Genomic DNA, 23,109 nt, shown 5'->3' on the forward strand with positions numbered 1-23,109 from the left:
CAACATCATGACACCTCGAGATTAATCACCTCGGGAGCCAACAAAATTGTAACCACTATTCAACAGCTATTAAAATAAATGCCACGTAATATAAACGATTAAAAAGCAAAGGCCTGAAGTTGGCCTGACATTAATCAATCAAAACGGTAAACAGTTTAATCTTAAACTACCACATGCCTAGAAAGTACAAAATAAGGAGCCACAATGGCCCAAAAAAGAGTACAAAATGTTCACAAGTTACTTCCTCGGGATATCAACAATTTTGCCATCATTGATGGTCTTGAAAGTGCCAACTGCAGAGATATTGAAGTTGGGAGAAAGCAACTTGACCTGCGCCTTGATCGCCTCCTCGGTGCCAGCAATCACCTCGCGAGCATTCTTGATAGTTTCCTTATTGTTCTTCTTCAAGTCGGTGACCTCCCCCTTCAAGCCTGCAACCTCTGTCTTTGTGGCCTTCACCGAGCTGGCTCTCCAGGGTCACCGTGCGGTCGGAAAGACGAGCCATAGTCTCGTCGGAAAGACGAGCCGTAGTCTCGTCGAAAACCTTCAACTTCCCCTCAATGTCTACCAGCTTGACCTTCAAAGTTTCCACCTCGGCCTTCAGATTTGCGACCTCTCGCAGAGACGAGCGGTACTTGCCATCTAGCACCCCAACCTAGGCTAGGATGGGTTCTGCCTTCCTCGCGATGGTCGCCGCTCTAAGCATGCAGCGGTAAACCCACCTGGCCTGAGAGGCTAAATCCCCGCCATAGAAAAACTCGTCAGTACCCGGCATGAGATGTGAGTCAATGAACCTTCCAGCATCAAAGTTTTATTCCTCGTCAACAAGTACTTCCTCAGAAGTGGGAATCACGCTGGGGCCGGGAGTCGCAACAGCGCTGGTCCCGGCGGTTTCTGGAGGAGGGGGAGCCTACTAAACCTCGGGATGGGGGAAGGCAGTGCCTCGGCTGAAGGAGTTTTCGAGCTATTTTCGTCGCTGTTCCCTGGAAGGAATTGGGCCATCAAGTTGCTTAGACCCATCTTCTCGGCTGCCATGGATACTAAAACAAGAAGGTGGGCACCATGTCAGCATAAGCAAAGTAAAAACGCAAGTTTAAATTAAAGAGCATACTCAAATTACCCGACCACTTACCGACGTAACTTCTACCTATTTCACGATCCCACATCAATAGATGAGGGTTAAGGTTATTTTAGCCAAAAACGGCCAGCAAGACATCAGCGATGTCCCATTTATGCTGGCTCAAACCCTTTTAAGTACTTTTGATTAACCAATTCGACCCGGCACCAAAGCTCCAGTAGGTCGGTATACGCCGTTCTACCTCCAAGGTCAACCAGAAAGGATGACAACCCTCCACTAGCCGTACCTTGAAGTATTTCTCTTTGAAACCGTGAAACAAATCCTCAAATAATCCAAAGATCTGACGACCTTGCACGGCCCAAAATGACGTATACCCCTTTTTGTGTTTCCTTTCTTTAGAGGGATTTGTCAGGAGGAAGAAATAGAGGAAGACTTCCACGGAGATCGGCAGCTCAAGGTACTCGCATACCATCTTGAAGCAGCGAATAGAGGCCCAAATATTGGGGTGTAACTGGGGCGGCGCCACGTCGCACCGGTTCAACAGAGAGATGACAAATGGGGAGAGGGGAAGCGGAACCCCCAGGGTGGTGAACATGGATTTATAAACCCACATCCAGTCGGCAACCGGAGGGGTATTCATGTTGATATGGCAGATGCCCTCTCGATCCCCATGCACAAAAGTATCATAATGATATTCTTCGTGAACACCCCCGCAAAGCAGATCTGAGTTTCGGAGATCTTGCATCTCTGCCACGGTCATTCTAGAGGTCGTGTCTTTAACGTCAGAGGTAACCCAGATATAACAGTCAACGAGATTCCTCAGGACGGGACCCTGCACCATACCTACAGTGGGGGAACCACTTAAAGTTAGATCGGGTGGTTGGGAACTCGAAAGATGTGGAAACTAACGCTACCCCCTACCAGACACTAATCTACGGTTGATAAAAAAAAGCAAAAGACAACACACTCTATGGTAACCCCCTATAATCTATCTAGTAGCAGCGTGACCTAAACGAAGCTGTTAAAATCAATTCAAGCAGCTAAAGAAAAAGACAACAACAATAAAAAGTAGGATCAATCCACTAAAGGTAAAGATAAACGACGCTTTCCAGGAAGTAACAGGTGGATAATAGCAAATTCCAAGGAAATGCAAGGGAACAGGGGCGAACTTGAGCGTCTGGATCAGGAAGAATTAGGAAGAAAAAGAAGGAAGAAACAGCAGCGAATGATGTGAAATGATGAGAGTATGAGACGTCAAAGAGGAAGAAGAGGTACGAAAACTGAAAAGTAACTGACACTGAGAAGCGCAAAGGTCAAAGGCAAAACAGACCTTTCACCAAAGGTTTCAAATCAGTTATAATGAGCATTAAATGCCCAACACAAAAAACAAGGCGATGATTGACGTCCCCCAAGAACAAACAAAGGCTACTCGCGCGTAGGGGGACGCCCCTATCACGAGCAACCGACCTATTGAGAACCCCACCAAAAAGGGAGTTGAGAAGTATGCGCCAACTACGGTGCCCACTACCGTAGCTGGCACGTTGGGAGCACTGTTCCAGGCCAACCCAATAGACCAAAGACCCGGGTCCGGACGTTCGGCCGACCCGACAGTTAACTGAGCCCGAACCGGGAGGTGACCTGCACGTCACTTCCCCTCCCGCGTGAACCTGGACAACTGGCAGAAGCTTCCAGATGTATGGCCCTGGCCATTAAGGGCCCACCTGAAGTACAGACCAAGTACGGACTATAAAGGGGGAAGGACCTACCCCACCTCAGAGGTACGTCACCTAACCCTAACTCTAATAGCCGCCTCTTGTACGGACACTGACTTGAGTGTTTGAGTCCTTGCAGGTGCCCCCACCTCATCCTCAACCCGTCAAGCCAGAGGAGTCATTAATCGGAGCTCTCCAGCACCCATCTCCCAGTCACCCACACCTTCACTACCACCAGATCTGACCCGTTTGATACCCGTGCAACCGAACAATAGCCCATTTAAATTCATGATATAATAGTAACAAAATAACATCATTTATTAATGATAAAATAATTGAAATTTGTGAACTCATATCACAGTTTAGGCCATGAATTTTTTACTCCCACATTTTTGTAGGAGTATTGGTGCACGAAATTGTGATCTCCAGGCTCGAACAAATCCTGGTAATGGCTCCAAAGCTTGGTGCTCTGATCTTAATTCATGATTGTCACAACTTCGATACAACTAACCAGCAAGTGCACTGGGTCGTCCAAGTAATACCTTACGTGAGTAAGGGTCGAATCCCACGGAGATTGTTGGTATGAAGCAAGCTATGGTCACCTTGTAAATCTCAGTCAGGCGGATATAAAATAATTATGGAGTTTTCGAATAATAAATAAAAGAATAGGGATAGAGGTACTTATGTAAATCATTGGTAGGAATTTCAGATAAGCGAATGGAGATGCTTTTCGTTCCTCTGAACCTCTGCTTTCCTGCTATCTTCATCCAATCAGTCTTACACATTTCCATGGCTGGCTTTATGTGATACATCACCACTGTTAATGGCTACTTTCGGTCATCTCACGGGAAAATGATCCAATGCCCTGTCACGGCACGGCTAATCGTCTGGAGGCATCACCCTTGTCAATGGCTTCATCTTATCCTCTCAGTGAATAATATGCTCACGCAACCTGTCACGGCACGGCTATTCATCTGTCGGTTCTCGATCATGCTAGAATAGGATTTACTATCCTTTTGCGTCTGTCACTAACGCCCTGCAATCGCGAGTTAGGAGCTCGTCACAGTCATTCAATCATTGAATCCTACTCGGAATACCACAGACAAGGTTTAGACCTTCCGGATTCTCTTGAATGCTGCCATCATTCTAGCTTACGCCACGAAGATTCTGGTTAGGAGATCTAAGAGATACTCATTCTAGCTTATTTCATGTAGAACAGAAGTGTTTGTCAGACACGCGTTCATAAGGGAGAAGGATGATGAGCGTCACACATAATCATCACCTTCATCACGTTCTTGGGTGCGAATGGATATCTTAGAAGTGAAATAAGAAGAATTGAATAGAAAACAGTAGTACTTTGCATTAATCTTTGAGGGACAGCAGAGCTCCACACCTTAATCTATGGAGTGTAGAAACTCTACCGTTAAAAATACATAAGTGAAGGTCCAGGCATGGCCGAGATGGCCAGCCCCCTAAAACATGATCAAAGGATCATAAGGTAATCCAAAGATGCCTAATACAATAGTAAGAGGTTCTATTTATAATAAACTAGTCACTAGGGTTTACATGAGTAAGTAATTGATGCATAAATCCACTTCTGGGGCCCACTTGGTGTGTGTTTGGGCTGAGCTTAAGTGTAGCACGTGCAGAGGCCATTTGTGGAGTTGAACGCCAAGTTCTGTGCCAGTTTGGGCGTTCAACTCTGGTTTTGGATCCTTTTCTGGCGCTGGACGCCAGATTTGGGCAGAAGGCTGGCGTTGAACGCCAGTTTACGTCATCAATTCTTAGCCAAAGTATGGACTATTATATATTGCTGGAAAGCCCTGGATGTCTACTTTCCAACGCAATTGGAAGCGCGCCATTTCGAGTTCTGTAACTCCAAAAAATCCACTTTGAGTGAAGGGAGGTCAGAATCCAACAGCATCAGCAGTCCTTTTTCAACCTCTGAATCTGATTTCTGCTCAAGTCCCTCAATTTCAGCCAGAAAATACCTGAAATCACAGAAAAACACACAAACTCATAGTAAAGTCCAGAAATGTGAATTTAACACAAAATCTATTAAAAACATCCCTAAAAGTAACTAGATCCTACTAAAAACAATGTCAAAAAGCGTATAAATTATCCGCTCATCACAACACCAAACTTAAATTGTTGCTTGTCCCCAAGCAACTGAAAATCAAGTAGGATAAAAAGAATAGAATATACTATAAATTCCAAACTATCAATGAAACATAGCTCCAATCATTTGAGCGGGACTTATAGCTTTTTGCCTCTTGAATAGTTTTGGCATCTCACTTTATCCATTGAGGTTCAGAATGATTGGCATCTATAGGAACTTCAGATTTCGAATAGTGTTATTGACTCCTAGTTCAGTATGATGATTCTTGAACACAGCTATTTTATGAGTCTTGGCCGTGGCCCTAAGCACTTTGTTTTCCAGTATTACCACCGGATACATAAATGCCACAGACACATAATTGGGTGAACCTTTTCAGATTGTGACTCAGCTTTGCTAACGTCCCCAATTAGAGGTGTCCAGGGTTCTTAAGCACACTCTTTTTTTTTTTTTTGCTTTGGACCTTGACTTTAACCGCTCAGTCTCAAGTTTTCACTTGACACCTACACGCCACAAGCACATGGTTAGGGACAGCTTGGTTTAGCCGCTTAGACCAGAATTTTATTCCTTTAGGCCCTCCTATCCACTGATGCTCAAAGCCATGGGATCCTTTTTATTTGCCCTTGCCTTTTGGTTTTAAGGGTTATTGGCTTTTTTGCTCTTGCCTTTTGGTTTTAAGAGCTTTTGGCTTTTTCTGCTTGCTTTTTCTTTTTCTTTCTATTTTTTTTTCGCCTATTTATTTTTTTTTTTTTCTGCAAGCTTTGTTCTTTGCTGCTTTTTCTTGCTTCAAGAATCATTTTTATGATTTTTCAGATTATCAAATAACATGTCTCCTAGTCATCATTCTTTCAAGAGCCAACATATTTAACATTCTTAAACAACAACTTCAAAAGACATATGCACTGTTCAAGCATACATTCAGAAAACAAGAAGCATTGTCACCACATCAATATAATTAAACTAAGTTCAAGGATAAATTCAAAACTCATGTACTTCTTGTTCTTTTGAATTAAAACATTTTTCATTTAAGAGAGGTGATGGATTCATAGGACATTTATAACTTTAAGTCATAGTTACTAACTACTAATGATCATGTAATGAAGACACAAACACAGATAAGCACATAACATAGAAAACGAAAAACAGAAGAAATAAGAACAAGGAATGAATCCACCTTAGTAATGGTGGCGTTTCCTTCTTGAGGAACCAATGATGTCCTTGAGCTCTTCTATGTCTCTTCCTTGTCTTTGTTGCTCCTCCTTCATTGCTTTTAGATCTTCTCTGATTTCATGAAGGATGATGGAGTGCTCTTGATGTTCCACCCTTAGTTGCTTCCAATAATTGTGTGGAAGAAAATGTATCCCTTGAGGTATCTCAGGGATCTCTTGATTTGCAGTCAAATGTTCTACCACTGAGCTATAGACCCTTGATGGAAGCTTTTGTCTTCCCTTTCCTCTTTCTAGAGGTTTCTCTGGCCTTAGGTGCCATCAATGGTTATGGAAAAAACAAAAAAGCTATGCTTTTACCACACCAAACTTAGAATGTTGCTCGCCCTCGAGCAAAAGAAGAAAGAATAGAAGAATAAGAAGAAGATATGGAGGAGATGGATGGGAATGTGTATTCGGCCATATGGGGGGATTGGGTGGGAGAGAGATGTTGAATTTTTGAAGGTAGTGGGTGTATGGATGTGAGTGGTAAATGGAAAAAAAAGAAGGGATGATCATGAATGGAAAGAGAGATAATGAGGTAGGTGGGGATCCTGTGGGGTCCACAGATCCTGAGATGATCCTATAGGGTCCACAGATCCTGAGGTGTCAAGGCATTTACATCCCTGCACCAATTTAGGCATGTAAAATGCCCTTGCACACAACTCTGGGCGTTCAGCGCCAGGTTGGTGCCCATTTTGGGCGTTCAACGCCCTTTTGCTGCCATTTCTGGCGTTGAACGCCAGAACCATGCTTGTTCTGGGCGTTCAGCGCCAGGATGCTCCCATTCTGGGCGTTCAGCGCCAGAACTATGCTCTATTCTGGCGTTTGAACGCCAGACAGATGCTCCTCCAGGGTGTGATTTTTCTTCTGCTGTTTTTTATTCCGTTTTCAATTTTTATATTTATTTTGTGACTCCTCATGATCATGAACCTATAAAGACACACAACTAAGAAAAATATAGTTAGATAAATAAAAATTGGGTTGCCTCCCAACAAGCGCTTCTTTAGTGTCAATAGCTTGACAGTGGGCTCTCATGGAGCCTCACAGATGTGTAGAGCTTTGTTGAGACTCTCCAACACCAAACTTAGAGTTTGGATATGGGAGTTCAACACCAAACTTAGAGTTTGGTTGTGGCATCCCAACACCAAACTTAGAGTTTGACTGTGGGGGCTCTGGTTGACTCTGCCTTGAGAGAAGCTTTTTCTGCTTCCTCTCCATGGTTGCAGAGGGAGTTCCTTGAGTTTTAAACACAAGGGAGTCCTCATTCCATTGAAGGACTATTTCACCTCTGTCAACATCAATCACAGCTCTTGCTGTGGCCAGGAAAGGTCTTCCTAGGATGATGGATTCATCCTCTTCCTTTCCAGTATCCAGGACTATGAAATCAGCAGGGATGTAAAGGCCTTCAACCTTTACTAATACGTCCTCTACTTGTCCATAAGCCTTTTTTCTAGAGCTGTCTGCCATCTCTAATGAGATTTTAGCAGCTTGCACCCCATAGATTCCCAGTTTCTCTATTACAGAGAGGGGCATGAGGTTTATTCCTGAACCAAGGTCACATAGAGCCTTAAAGATCATGGTGCCTATGGTACAGGGTATTATGAACTTTCCAGGATCCTGTCTCTTCTGAGGCAATGTCAGTTGATCCAGATCACTTAGTTCATTGATGAACAAGGGAGGTTCAACTTCCCAAGTATCAATGCCAAATAATTTGGCATTCAGCTTCATGATTGCACCAAGAAACTTGGCAATTTGCTCTTCAGTAACATCCTCATTCTCTTCAGAAGAGGAATACTCATCAGAGCTCATGAAGGGCATAAGGAGGTTCAATGGGATCTCTATGGTCTCTAGATGAGCCTCAGAGTCCCTTGGTTCCTCAGAGGGAAGCTCCTTATTGACCACTGGATGTCCCAGGAGGTCTTCCTCCTTGGGATTCACGTCCTCTCCTCTCCTCACAGGTTCGGCCATGGCGCTTATGTCAATGTCCTTGCACTCTCCTTTTGGGTTCTCTTCTGTATTGCTTGGGAGAGTACTAGGAGGGATTTCAGTGATCCTTTTACTCAGCTGGCCCACTTGTGCTTCCAGATTTCTAATGGAAGACCTTGTTTCATTCATGAAATTTACAGTGGCCTTAGATAGATCAGAGACTAGATTTGCTAAATTAGAGGCATTTTGTTCAGAGTTCTCTGTCTGTTGCTGAGTTGATGATGGAAAAGGCTTGCTATTGCTAAACCTGTTTCTTCCACCATTATTAAAGCCTTGTTGGGGCTTTTGATCCTTCCATGAGAAATTTGGATGATTTCTCCATGTTGAGTTATAGGTGTTTCCATAAGGTTCACCTAAGTAATTCACCTCTGCTATTGCAGGGTTCTCAGGATCATAAGCTTCTTCTTCAGGAGAAGCCTCTTGAGTACTGTTGGATGCAGCTTGCATTACATGCAGACTCTGAGAGATCATATTGACTTGCTGAGTCAATATTTTATTCTGAGCCAATATGGCATTCAGAGTATCAACCTCAAGAACTCCCTTCTTCATAGGCGTCCCATTACTCACAGGATTCCTTTCAGAAGTGTACATGAACTGGTTATTAGCAACCATGTCAATGAGTTCTTGAGCTTCTACAGGCGTTTTCTTTAGGTGAATGGATCCACCTGCAGAAGTGTCCAGTGACATCTTTGATAGCTCAGATAAACCATCATAGAATATATCCAGGATGGTCCATTCTGAAAGCATGTCAGAAGGACACTTTTTGATCAACTGTTTGTATCTTTCCCAAGCTTCATAGAGGGATTCACCTTCTTTCTGTCTGAAGGTTTGAACATCAGCTCTAAGCTTGCTCAGCTTTTGAGGAGGAAAGTACTTGGCTAAGAAAGTCGTGACCAGCTTATCCCAAGAGTTCAGGCTGTCTTTGGGTTGAGAATCCAACCATAATCTAGCTCTGTCTCTTACAGCAAAAGGGAAAAGCATGAGCCTGTAGACTTCAGGATCTACTCCATTAGTCTTAACAGTATCACATATCTGCAAGAATTCAGTTAAAAACTGAAAGGGATCTTCAGATGGAAGTCCATGAAACTTGCAGTTCTGCTGCATCAGAGAAACTAATTGAGGTTTCAGCTCAAAGTTGTTTGCTCCAATGGCAGGAATGGAGATGCTTCTTCCATGTAAATTGGAATTAGGTGCAGTGAAGTCACCAAGCATCTTCCTTATATTATTATTATTTTCGGCTGCCATCTCCTTTTCCTGTTCGAAAATTTCTGAAAGGTTATCTCTGGATTGTTCTATTTTAGCTTCTCTTAATTTTTTTCTTCAGAGTCCTTTCAGGTTCTGGATCTGCTTTAACAAGAATGTTCTTGTCCTTGCTCCTGCTCATATGACAAAGAAGATGGCACAGAAAAAATAGTAATAATAATATGGATCCTTTATACCACAGTATAGGGATCCTTGTGTTAGTAGAAGAAAAGAAGGGAAGAAAATCTGAACTCAGAGAGAGAGGGGGTTCGGATTTTTGGAGAGTTGAAGGAAAGATGTTAGTATATCAATAAACAAATAGAAGAAGATGAGAGGGGGAAGTGAATTTTCGAAAATAATTTTTGAAAAAGAGTTAGTGATTTTTGAAAATAGTTTTTGAAAAAGTTTAGTATTTTTTTCGAAAAAATTTTTTTTTTAAATAAAAAATAAAAATAATTAGTTAATAAAAAAGAAATTTTTGAAAAAGAGGGAAGATATTTTCGAAAATTAGAGAGAGAGAGTTAGTTAGGTAGTTTTGAAAAAGTTAAGAAACAAACAAAAAGTTAGTTAGTTAGTTGAAACAAATTTGAAAAGATAAGAAGTTGGGAAGTTAGAGAAGATATTTTGAAATCAAATTTTGAAAAAGATAAGATCAGAAGATATTTTTTTGAAAAGATATGATAGAAATTAGTTTTTGAAAAAGATTTGATTTTTAAAATCACAATTAATGACTTGATTCATAAGAAATCACAAGATATGATTCTAGAACTTAAAGTTTGAATCTTTCTTAACAAGCAAGTAACAAACTTCAAATTTTTGAATCAAAACATTAATTGATTATATTATTTTCGAAAATTTGATATAAAAATAAGAAAAAGATTTTTGAAAAATATTTTTTAATTTTCGAAAATAACTAAGAATTTTGAAAAAGATTTTATTTTTGAAAAAGATTTTGAAAAAGATAAGATTTTCAAATTGAAAATTTGATTTGACTCATAAGGAACAACTTTGATTTTTAAAAATTTTTGAAAAAGTCAACTCAATTTTTGAATTTGATGAGAGAAAAAGGGAAAGATATATTTTTATTTTTTAATTTTTGAATTTTTATGATGAGAGAGAAAAACAAGAAAAATGATGCAATGCATGAAATTTTTAGATCAAAACAATGAATGCATGCAAGAATGCTATGAATGTCAAGATGAACACCAAGAACACTATGAATGTCATGATGAACATCAAGAACATATTTTTGAAAAATTTTTTAATGCAAAGAAAACATGCAAGACACCAAACTTAGAATTCTTTAATGCTTAGACACTAAGAATTCAAGAATGCATATGATAAACATGAAAAGAAACAAAACAAAAAATCATCAAGATCAAACAAGAAGACTTACCAAGAACAACTTGAAGAACATGAAGAACACTATGAATGCATGATATTTTCGAAAAAATGCAAGATGCATATGCAAGTGACACCAAACTTATGATATGACTCAAGACTCAAACAAGAAATACAAAAATATTTTTGATTTTTATGATTTTCTAATTTTTTTTTTTTTGGTTTTTTATTTTATGTTTTTCGAAAAATAATTTTGAAAAAGAAAATAAGGATTCCAAAATTTTTAATATGAATTCCAGGAATCTTATGCTCTAAAGCTCCAATCAAAGGGTCAGGCATGGCTTAATAGCCAGCCAAGCTTTAGTATGTAACTCAGACATGACACGCCTGACATTCCTTACATTCAACAGCCAATTGGCTAAGAAAGATAAAGAAGCTCTTCTCTTGAGTATAAGAATTGAGACATGGCTTTACAGCCAGCCAGGCTTCAACATGCTCCATGAAACACTAGAATTCATTCTTAAAAATTCTGAAAGGAAAATATATTTTTGAAAACATTTTTATTTTAAAAATTTTTTTTTTCGAAAACAAAGGAAGAATTTTTGAAAGATTTTTGAAAAATTTTTTAAAAACAAGACAAAAAGAAAATTACCTAATCTGAGCAACAAGATGAACCGTCAGTTGTCCAAACTCGAACAATCCCCGGCAACGGCGCCAAAAACTTGGTGCACGAAATTGTGATCTCCAGGCTCGAACAAATCCTGGTAATGGCTCCAAAGCTTGGTGCTCTGATCTTAATTCATGATTGTCACAACTTCGATACAACTAACCAGCAAGTGCACTGGGTCGTCTAAGTAATACCTTACGTGAGTAAGGGTCGAATCCCACGGAGATTGTTGGTATGAAGCAAGCTATGGTCACCTTGTAAATCTCAGTCAGGCGGATATAAAATAATTATGGAGTTTTCGAATAATAAATAAAAGAATAGGGATAGAGGTACTTATGTAAATCATTGGTAGGAATTTCAGATAAGCGAATGGAGATGCTTTTCGTTCCTCTGAACCTCTGCTTTCCTGCTATCTTCATCCAATCAGTCTTACACCTTTCCATGGCTGGCTTTATGTGATACATCACCACTGTCAATGGCTACTTTCGGTCATCTCACGGGAAAATGATCCAATGCCCTGTCACGGCACGGCTAATCGTCTGGAGGCATCACCCTTGTCAATGGCTTCATCTTATCCTCTCAGTGAATAATATGCTCACGCACCCTGTCACGGCACGGCTATTCATCTGTCGGTTCTCGATCATGCTGGAATAGGATTTACTATCCTTTTGCGTCTGTCACTAACGCCCTGCAATCGCGAGTTAGGAGCTCGTCACAGTCATTCAATCATTGAATCCTACTCGGAATACCACAGACAAGGTTTAGAACTTCCGGATTCTCTTGAATGCTGCCATCATTCTAGCTTACGCCATGAAGATTCTGGTTAGGAGATCTAAGAGATACTCATTCTAGCTTATTTCATGTAGAACAGAAGTGTTTGTCAGACACGCGTTCATAAGGGAGAAGGATGATGAGCGTCACACATAATCATCACCTTCATCACGTTCTTGGGTGCGAATGGATATCTTAGAAGCGAAATAAGAAGAATTGAATAGAAAACAGTAGTACTTTGCATTAATCTTTGAGGGACAGCAGAGCTCCACACCTTAATCTATGGAGTGTAGAAACTCTACCGTTAAAAATACATAAGTGAAGGTCCAGGCATGGCCGAGATGGCCAGCCCCCTAAAACGTGATCAAAAGATCATAAGGTAATCCAAAGATGCCTAATACAATAGTAAGAGGTTCTATTTATAATAAACTAGTCACTAGGGTTTACATGAGTAAGTAATTGATGCATAAATCCACTTATGGGGCCCACTTGGTGTGTGTTTGGGCTGAGCTTAAGTGTAGCACGTGCAGAGGCCATTTGTGGAGTTGAACGCCAAGTTCTGTGCCAGTTTGGGCGTTCAACTCTGGTTTTGGATCCTTTTCTGGCGCTGGACGCCAGATTTGGGCAGAAGGCTGGCGTTGAACGCCAGTTTACGTCATCAATTCTTGGCCAAAGTATGTACTATTATATATTTCTGGAAAGCCCTGGATGTCTACTTTCCAACGCAATTGGAAGCGCGCCATTTCGAGTTCTGTAGCTCCAGAAAATCCACTTTGAGTGCAGGGAGGTCAGAATCCAACAGCATCAGCAGTCCTTTTTCAACCTCTGAATCTGATTTCTGCTCAAGTCCCTCAATTTCAGCCAGAAAATACCTGAAATCACAGAAAAACATACAAACTCATAGTAAAGTCCAGAAATGTGAATTTAACACAAAATCTATTAAAAACATCCCTAAAAGTAACTAGATCCTACTAAAAACAATGTCAAAAAGCGTATAAATTATCCGCTCATCAAGTATCATTAACCTGCATCAAAATAATTACAAAATATACCCCTTTTTATTTTTGGAAAATTTACTAATTAGATTTTGACCCCTCAAATTATTGATTTTTAACTTTTCTTCCTTTCCCTTTTTTGGGTACGAGAAACTGAAAGAGATGAGCATCAACCAGATTGAAGCCTTTTTTTCCTTCCCTAACTCTGCCCTCACTCTCCCCTTCCCTTAGAGTTCTTGGAAAACCCTAACTCTACCCTCCCCTTTCTTTTTGATTTTAGATACAGGGGCATTCAGAGAAGAGAAGCAGCTAGGGTTTTTATCCAACTTCAATCTCTACCATTCTCATCCTCTTCCTCTGCTGCAAATTTTCGCAACCTGCTTTCACCGCCACGCCACGCCTCCGCCGCCGCCGCCCCTCTGTATGTTCTCCAATTTTTCGGCTGCATAGCAAATGCTTTGCTAATAATCTGTTTCCTGTCTCCTTACTTTTGCAGCCTTCCCCAATTAAATTTTGGTGATTAATTTGCTATTATCGTCGTATATTCCTCACTGAATTCCATGTTTTCGTCAATCGTCCTCCTCAAAAATTATGTCTCTTGATGGCGTGCTATCTGAGGATTTGGAGATAGATGCAATGATGCATTTCTTTCTTGGCTAGAGACTAGAGTAGACTGACCTTCAGATAGGCAACTATGGAAAGGATAGCATATAGAAAATTGTCCTTGTCCTCCATTTTAATTGAATAGTTTGTGATATATGTGTGTCAAATTCTCTTTCATGAAGTATGGCAACAGATAGGAGTGCACTAACGCTTCTTACAATTTGTTTTGCATTAGGGTTTTGGCTGCTGGCCGTCAACTTGCAAAGAGTCTGAAGTTGCAATCTCTAAATGATTTAGGTTTTTCCAAAAGATATGTAAGATGTTTGCAGGTACTCTACTTAAATCTACTTAGAGCTTTTGATCTTGGTGTTCATGGTTTCACACCAAGCAGAACAAGCAATAGCCCCTGTTCTAGTTCTCTGTTCCAGGTTTTTGTCCATTTTCCTTTTTATTTTATTGATTTTGATTAATTTTGGTTAATTAGTTGATTAATTTCCAGGTTCTTTGTGATTTAAGACCAAGAGAATTATACTAAGAGAAATCAGCTACTAAGAATAAAGATTAGGGTAGTTATAAGCTCAATCATATGATATATAAACTGAAATTATGAAGCTGTATTGGTTGAGTTTGATATATTAGTTTAATTTGTGCTTGATTATGTTGTGGCGAATGTTTAATTGATCTTCTGAATATGTGATTTTATATTGTGATGATTGAATGCTAATCAAACACTTTGAGATTAAATGATGAAAAGTGATAAGAGAACCAAGGATATGAAAGATTAAGCTTAAGGATAGTTGAGAATCAATAAATATTAATGTAGTTACTTTGTATGGAGAATGTGAAATTGAGTTGGAAATAGAAAAGAAATTGATAGAAATAAGGAAGAGAGTGGAGAGTAGAGTAGAGTAGAGTAAAAGAAGCCAAAGATGGTGTGCTATATATAACAGTTGGGAGAAGGAATTAACAGTTAAAGATCATTGCACACAACACACCGAAAGTTTGAGAATTGAGATTGCTTGTCTCAAGTGCACCCAAAATTCCAAAGCAAATGACCCCACCAACCACTTCATTAGCCCTGTTCACACCTATAAAGTTTTAGTTTTCTAGTTCTGTTCATATATATATATATATATAAGTCCATATATTCATATAGTTTCTTTTTGGCGGTTCAAATTATTGATGAACCCAATTAAGATTAATTAAGATGAACTTTGGCTAAGAAATTGATTGTGACTATGCCTCTAAGCATTAAAGTTTATCAGCTGCATTTTCTTTATCAATGCATTTTAGTTACTAAGAATATTAAGCATTTCTATTTCAGTTTTTCCAATGAATTGAAATAATGCCAAATGCCATCATCTGTAAAACACTAAATCATTTCATGTCTTGTGAGAATTCAATGATCTACCAATTTTGTTTTTTGCTTTGTTTTGTGGACAAATGGATTCCATTAATGAAATATATGGATATTGGATAATGACATTATAGAAACAGGGTATGAATGAGATAACATATTCCTTCTTCCTCTATGTCTCATCTTTAGGCTTTGAGATCGAATATTGTCCTTGCTAGTTTATACCATGTTTTGCTTTTGTTTTATCTGGACTATTAAATTGAAGCAATGCACATTTATAGTGAAGGATGCTGAATTTATGCTGACGATAACTTATTTTTTCATGTTAATGATAATAGAAACAGAGGGCTAATTGAATCTGTTAATTCATATCATAGTAATTTTTAAATGGATGTGGATTGTAACTTCCATGCTAAAGATAAGTATTGCATAACTAGAGCAATTTATGAATAATGTTCAAGGTTGTGTTTAGATATTAGATAATGATGCCTGAAATGTTGAATGCACCATAGAAGTTTAGATGAAACCAATGTTTTTAGTGTAAAATTTCAGTAGTATAGTTTCAGCTGTAGCTGTCGAAGAAAATATGTTGAAAGAATATCTATTTCCATAAGCTTGGTAGCCTCATTTTGACCTGTTGTCCACAATTAGAATGAAGATCATTATTCTATAATTAGTTTATATGAATTTATAATTTATCCTATAAAATTTTAGATTGATCAAATCTAAATTATAATTTATATGAATTTTTTATTTAAACACTGCTGCTGTCTTGTTCTGCTGTCTTGCTCCTCAAAGGTTGTGGTTGTTTGATGATTTTGTTAGCAACTTGACACCTTTTGATACTTTGTGGTTGTTGTTTTAGAGAGATTTTTTGGTGGTATTCTTTTGATGTTTTAAGAATGATTAAATATTATATAGATTAGCTATTGTCATTAGATTTATAAAGAACCAAATTCTAGTTGTAATGAACCTATACACTTTAAAACGACTTTAGTATTAATTTTACTTTTAAAAAAAATATGGTTTGAAAATTGAATTTCTAAAAACTGGTTTTAAAAGTGGATTTTTTGTTAAAATATTTAGTTTGAAAATTGGATTTTTAAAAACTAGTTGTCCAAAGTGAATGCAATGAAGGGCTACAATCAATCAACTCAAAGAAAGCATTGTGTTTAAAATAGGGTAATTTCATCGAAGGGCATATGCATATCTAATCTTGTGAGCAATCTGTTTCTATGGATTGAGATGGCAGCCAAACAAACTTTGCGGGGTTCTCAAAGGGGAAACAATGTGTTCTTCAGTGGCCGCGAGCGGCGGGAATTTTGTGACATGGGATCAGAAATATAGATAGATTGATAGATGGATTATATATACTCTTTAATATTTTTTTGTCCTTTGCACCCACCACATGCATAGCTGGCATTGCCAACTGTTCTTGTCTTTCTGTTTTTACTCTTATAGTTTCACTATTAGATTTTGGATTCACGCTCCTTCATTTCCCCTTAATATAATAAATGAAACTCGTGTCCACTTCCATGATTCCTAAGATTGACACTATTGGATTGATTTCAATTTTAAAATATTGTGAATTGTGTATTGGTGTTTAAGAAGTTATGGGTCAAGAATTTTCTCATGAAGGGGTTAATAGCGAGCATACATCATATGATCAATATGAGCAGGAGGAAGAAAAATATGAGGAAGTTGACGTGGATTATATGGATGAGGACGACACAAATGTGGAACCAATGTTCGATTATCACAGCTTCGATGAAGGGTATAACATTGACTCACTTGAAGACATTGGGATGATTGAATTTTGAAACATCAGGGATGAAGATATATGTCATTTGAGTTCTACAATAGATATGCAAGGACAAGAGGCTTTAGTGCTCGGAAGAACAGGACTAGGAAGAGTCGTGCGGGCGCACTTAAGTTGAAGAATTTTGTATGTCATCGTGAAGGATTTAGACCACAAAATAATTACGGCATTGGAAACCTTAAGAGAAAACCTACACCCGAGACAAGGTGTGGCTACAGTGCAATGATGGAGATTCGTGTAGATGACCTAGTAGTCATTGGTTTATTTCTTATTTTTCTGATGAACACAATCATCCGCTTTTGGATCCTCGGTTGACTAGATTGCTCCCTGGGCATAGATTCATGTCCGAGGCTGATATTGGCCACATGGTTAACATGAAAAAGGGTGGATTAGTGTTGGACAGATATATCGGGCATTAGCAAATCAGGCAGGTGGCTACGAGTATCTCTCTTTCACGCAAAGGGACATGTACAATAAAATAGCAAAGTAGAGGCGCCAATTACCCGGTGATGCATATGCAGCTTTGAAGTATCTAGAATATCAAGCAACAAATGACCCTTCTCTCTATTTTAATCATCACATGAATGCCGATGGTACTTTGCGCAATTTATTCTGGTGCGATGGTCTCAGTAGGGCAGACTACTCATTATTTGACAATGTGCTGGCTTTTGATGCTACCTATAAGAGGAATAAATATATATGTCCACTGGTAGTATTTTCTGGTGTCAATCATCACAATCAAACAATTATCTTTGCTGCTGCTTTAATTTGTGATGAGGAAAAAGACACATATAGGTGGTTGCTACAACAACAGAAGGTGGCAATGAATGGGAAAGCACCTGTTTCGGTGATTACGGATGGTGATCTATCAATGAAGATCGCCATTGAAAAAAAGTTTCCTAATGCACATCATAGATTATGTGCATGGCATCTGATTCGCAATGCAACAAGTAACATTGGCAAGCCCCAGTTTACCTCCATGTTTAAAAAGTGTATGCTAGGCGACTATGAAATTGATGTATTTCGTCAAAAGTGGTTTGAAATGATTGAGGGATTTGGTGTCGAAAACAAGAATTGGGTCCTAGATATGTATAAAAAAAGACATTCATGGGCAACTGCACATATAAGAGGGAAGTTTTTTGCTGGTTTTCGGACTACTTCTCAGTGCGAGGGATTAAACTCGATCATTGCAAAGTATGTCAACTCAAGGTACAATCTGGTTGAGTTCATTCAACACTTTAATCTTTGTGTCGACCATATAAGGTGGAAAGAGGTCCAGGCTGACCTCGCCTCTGTGAATGGGAGACCCAGTATGCAAACCTGTTTCAACAGTTAGAGAGGAGTGCTGCCAATGTTTACACCCTATCAATATTTCATATGTTCCAACCAATCCTTGTATGGGCTGCATCAATGAAGGTAATAAATATGAGGCAAACTGGCTCTTATGTGATTTACTCTGTCGGTTTGGACCGAACGCCAAATGAGATATGGCGTGTATTCTGTTGTGACATTGAGATGGAATTCAATTGTTCATGTATGAGAATGGAATCATTTGGCATACCTTGTGAACACATAGTTTGCGTCTTGGTGCATGAAGATATAAAGGAGTTACCAAGGTCATTAGTCTTGCCTCGGTGGACCAAGACTGCCAAAGTAGGTTTACAAAATGTGGCCGGGCTTCATTGGAATTCTTTGATGCTAAGTCAATACGGTTGTTTGATGGATTGGTTTAGATAACTAGCCAACTTTGCTTGTCGAGATAACGAGGGATTTATCTTTACACGGGAAATGGCTATGAATTTGTTAAAACAATTTAAGGAGGAAGATGCTGCACAAAAAGGGAGGGTCAATGATGCAGATAGTGTAAGAGATGATGTGCAAGTGGATGCTTCTGGAGCTGGGCTCACAACCAATGATCTCGGACATAGCATGCCAAGGGACCCAAGAAAATGTAGGACAAAAGGGGGGCTTCACAGTCCAATAAAAGAAAATATCGATGTGGACAGTGTGGCATGGAGGGCCACAATCGAACAACTTGTCGTGTTCGTCGTGGCATCTCACAGTCAGAAGACCGTGGAAATGACACATTTGATAATGACTCGGATGATCACATGAACATTGAAGATGACTCATTGGTAAGTATCTTTACCAATGAGCATGACTAAGTTTTAATTGCTGCTTGTTAGCTAGTACTAATGATATTATATTGCTGATATTGTAGGTATATGATGAGAATGCTTCGTACAGTAGCAATGAAGTGCTGTAATAAGGTATAGTTAATGGTTTAAGTTTCTGGTATTCTCTAATTTTTATTCTATTTGGGTTTGGTGTTTTTTTTTAATTTATTTTTGTTATATTTAATGTTTATAAAATCAGGCAATGTTGGTGCCGCATGGTTTTTCCGCGCCATCTGCCCCCCACCAGAAGCTACACAGGAGAAGAAACAGAAGAAAGCATGAAAATGCTTCTATAATTATATTTGGTTATTCATGGCAAACCTTTAGGATCAATGCTAGTGCATTAAGGACTAATTTTATCCTTTTTTTTTTATTAGGTACAGGTTTGATTCATATTATAGAATTTGGTTTAGATTGTTTCTTGGGAATTTTATTTTTATTAGTTGTAACAAATACTCTCTTTATTATTATTGATAATGGCAGGGCTGTGGTTAGGTTGATTCTCAAGAGTAAATGGTACTTGCAAGTTAAGGTGTCTAATAAAAAAAATAATAATGTGGGTTGTTAACTTGTTATGGATCACAATTCAAATGATTAATGTTGAATATTGAGCTTGGTTTGCTCATGAATCAAAAGTCAAAACACAAGCACTCAACCTATTTAAATTTACATACCAGGGGTGTCTGCGGTTTGGTTTATAGATTAGCTTGATTTAATTTTTAAATTATATTCAATTTTATTCAAAATTTAATTTGAAGTTTTGTTAGGTCAATTTATTCAATTTTTAGCAAATAAAATTATAAGTTTACGACAATAGAATATAAAAATAATTTAAGTTAATGAAATGGATAAATAAAATAAAAAATGTATATTTACTCTTTTTTGGGTCAAATTTAAATTATATTTTGGATAAATCAAATATATATATATAATAGATGTTATGTTTTTATATTTTAATTAATATTTTTATATTATATAATACTTTTTTTTGTTTCATAATAATTTATTTTGGTATAAATATAATATAATATGTGTAGAATTTAATTTTCAAGTGTAAGATTTTATTAGTTTGTTATATATAATTTGCAAAATAAGGGGGAAAAAGCTCTCCTTTTTTTTGTTAATTATGGAAAAATTTTGAGTACTTTTAATTAGGATTTTATATAATTTTTTTAAATAGAATTCTTACACTACTTTAATTTTATAATTAGGTCATCAGAAAACAAAAACCATATAACCGAATAATTAGCATGATTAGTGAACGAATCATTATTATCTAAATCTCAATAATTCAAGTACTTTTGTTGTTTTAGTTGTGAAATATATATTATACAGATTTTTTTATTTTAATGAAGAAGAGCTCGTCATAGAAAAATTGAAGAAAAATGAGGTAAATAGCACTGATGATTCTGAGTTTTATTCAGAATTATAGGTTCTTAGTAGGATAACCAAAAGGCGATACAAAACAATAGGAATAAAAAATAGTTAATAAATAAATTCGTCTATTTTAGTAAGTCTAACAAGAAGACATAAATAATTCTTCCCAATTTAAGTAAAGATGTTATGGGTGTATCATAAGCCACCATAATTGAAACCTCGTATCTTATTCCAATCTCTGGTGACAAAATCCAATGCTAAATACATTCTACTCCTTTTCTCATGCAGCTGTAATTTATTTTACCAAACGTTAACACATGTATTAGTGTAATTAAAGAGCGAAACTATTTTTGTTAAAAGTTACCTTTGGAGGGATCACAGGAGTGAATTCCTGTTGCACATCCATCCATTGCATAACCCATACAACTGAATCATTGCTGTGTGAAAACATATCATGCAATACAACATAAGGAAGTCGAAAACACAATATATATATATATATTAAATTAAATAACCAACAATTTGAATAATTACCTATTTGTGCACCTAGGAATACCTAATGCACTACGAACTTCCCAACCCTCGAAACTCACTATTTCTTGTATACCACATTCTGCATACTTCTCAGAAAATATTATTTCAGAAAGAGCCACTCCCTGTAATAAGAATAATGTGCTTTATTATTTGAAGTAATGTTTTTATTAGCTTTATTTCTATAGTAAGAGAACTTACTATATTTTTAATATGATGCTTGCGTGGTTCATCGTCTTCAATTTTACAGTGAAAGTCTAAATGATAAAGTATTTTGTCAGGAATGCTCATTACCATTAGATACCAGTGATCATTCTCCTTGATTGGGACATATATCTGTATAACAAATAGGATGTAATATGTATAAGTAAAATTTTGAGTACTTTTTATTATAATAAAAATATTCTAATAATTAATGAGAACATACAAATTAAAGATCACGGGTTTGTGGCATATAATGTGCATATTTTTTCAGTAGGTCATGATCCTCCATATGTAACGACACGCCATCCTAGGAATGTTTGAGCACAATGATTATTTATTTTACTTAGTTAAAATGAGAAAATCAAGATTTTGACTTACCGCAAATGATGGTGGAAGGGACCAAACATTTTTTAATTTGGTCATGTTAATATTTGATGTTATCTTCAATGCCATCAGCTTTATTACCAGTTCAGACACTTGCTTTTCAGGTACGAGACAGAACAGATCTTCTCTAGTTATAGTTGTATCATGAATATGAACTAAATCCTCTCTAACACAAAGCCAACACGTTAGCCACAGAGAGAACTAAAATTAAAGATAAAAGATAAAAAAAAATGCTCACGCTATATCATTATCAGCAGCAAAGATGTACATAGCCATATTGACCAAATCCTCACTCAACCTCATATCTTGAGGTGGTTTGAATGAACAGTTAAAATTATGCACAAAACGTAAAGGTTATCCACAACATACATATTTGAATACTATGCGTATAAATTATTTTTAACTAAATCAAATACCTTTGGGATAGAAGTGTTCTTGAAAGCCATTTTTTTTTTGTTTCGCAAAGGTCGTTAACCGTGCTTTGTCTATGGTGAAAGTTAAAGGCCTTTTGCGTACTCTAGTTTCCGCCATCTTGCTTGATAGTTGACCTTTGTGCTCAATTTTTGGCATTTTAGCTGGTCGTACAAATGCCATGTTTTGGATAGATGGTGGATTATTGACTCTTGCCAATTTGTCCTTTTGCCTTACAAATATACTCGGAAGTTCTTGCACAGTTTTATTAGTTTTGCTATCTCTTTGTATACCAAACCTTGACTTTGGCTTCGATTTTTCTTCTCCATCCAGGCATATTTGCGTCCCTTTGTAGAATGATGGTGGGAGATTGTGTAAAATCTCACTGTCCTTATTCTTGTCGGATAAATCCATGAACACACAATGTTCGGACTTTACTTGCAACGGACCAGAGTTTTTCTTTGTTACATCACCACAGGATTTATTCTTCATCTCATATAGGTCCGTATTGTCGAATTTCTCACACTTCTCATCAATTTTACATTGAAGGGCGGTTAGTTTATCAAGTGACTTCTTCGCCATCCACATTGCTTTCTCCATCTCATCAACTCTCTTGGATAAAGACTACATTATAAAAAAGAAATTTAGTATTGGTATACATAAATAACATTGTAATTTATCATGAGTTGGATATATTACCTCAATTGCATGTAGTATTTGTTTCAACAGAGAATTTTCTATAATTTCCATCGAAGAAGATCCAATGTGATCGTCTACTACTTTTTCTTCCATTGCTCTACTAGATTGTAATTTCAGTTTTAGTAGAGATAGTTAATAGTATTCTATGCTTGAGTGTTTATATATAAGAATAAGATTGTGTTTCACACAACTAATTCTATTTTAATAATTTAAATATGATAACCAATAATTAGTCATCTAACTTTAAATTAAAAATTAAAATTTATCCAAAATTTAACAACTTTCCACCGTTTAAGATACTATCCCTTTATCTTGTATTTAAATAATAATAAATTTGAGATTACTCCTTAAGTATTAGCTTTTAAAAAAAGATAAAATTATATTATTTTTATATAATCTTATTATTCTTAACTTCTTATCTTCTTACTCTA

General features: G+C 37.4%; 1 non-coding gene and 1 pseudogene across 1 annotated transcript; both read left to right on the forward strand.

Annotated features, from left to right (window-relative positions):
* The first annotated feature begins 8,841 nt into the window (after nt 1-8,841).
* On the forward strand, nt 8,842-8,949 carry LOC148549184 (small nucleolar RNA R71). Its single transcript, XR_015897556.1, has one exon. It is a non-coding gene; the product is annotated as a small nucleolar RNA R71 (small nucleolar RNA).
* A 7,740-nt stretch (nt 8,950-16,689) lies between these two features.
* Nucleotides 16,690-19,010, forward strand: LOC107611260 (protein FAR1-RELATED SEQUENCE 5-like; annotated as a pseudogene).
* Nucleotides 19,011-23,109: the final 4,099 nt, after the last annotated feature.

This window comes from Arachis ipaensis, chromosome B8, assembly GCF_059453495.1.
Source record: "Arachis ipaensis isolate K30076 ecotype BB chromosome B8, ASM5945349v1, whole genome shotgun sequence".
Lineage (NCBI taxonomy): Eukaryota > Viridiplantae > Streptophyta > Magnoliopsida > Fabales > Fabaceae > Arachis > Arachis ipaensis.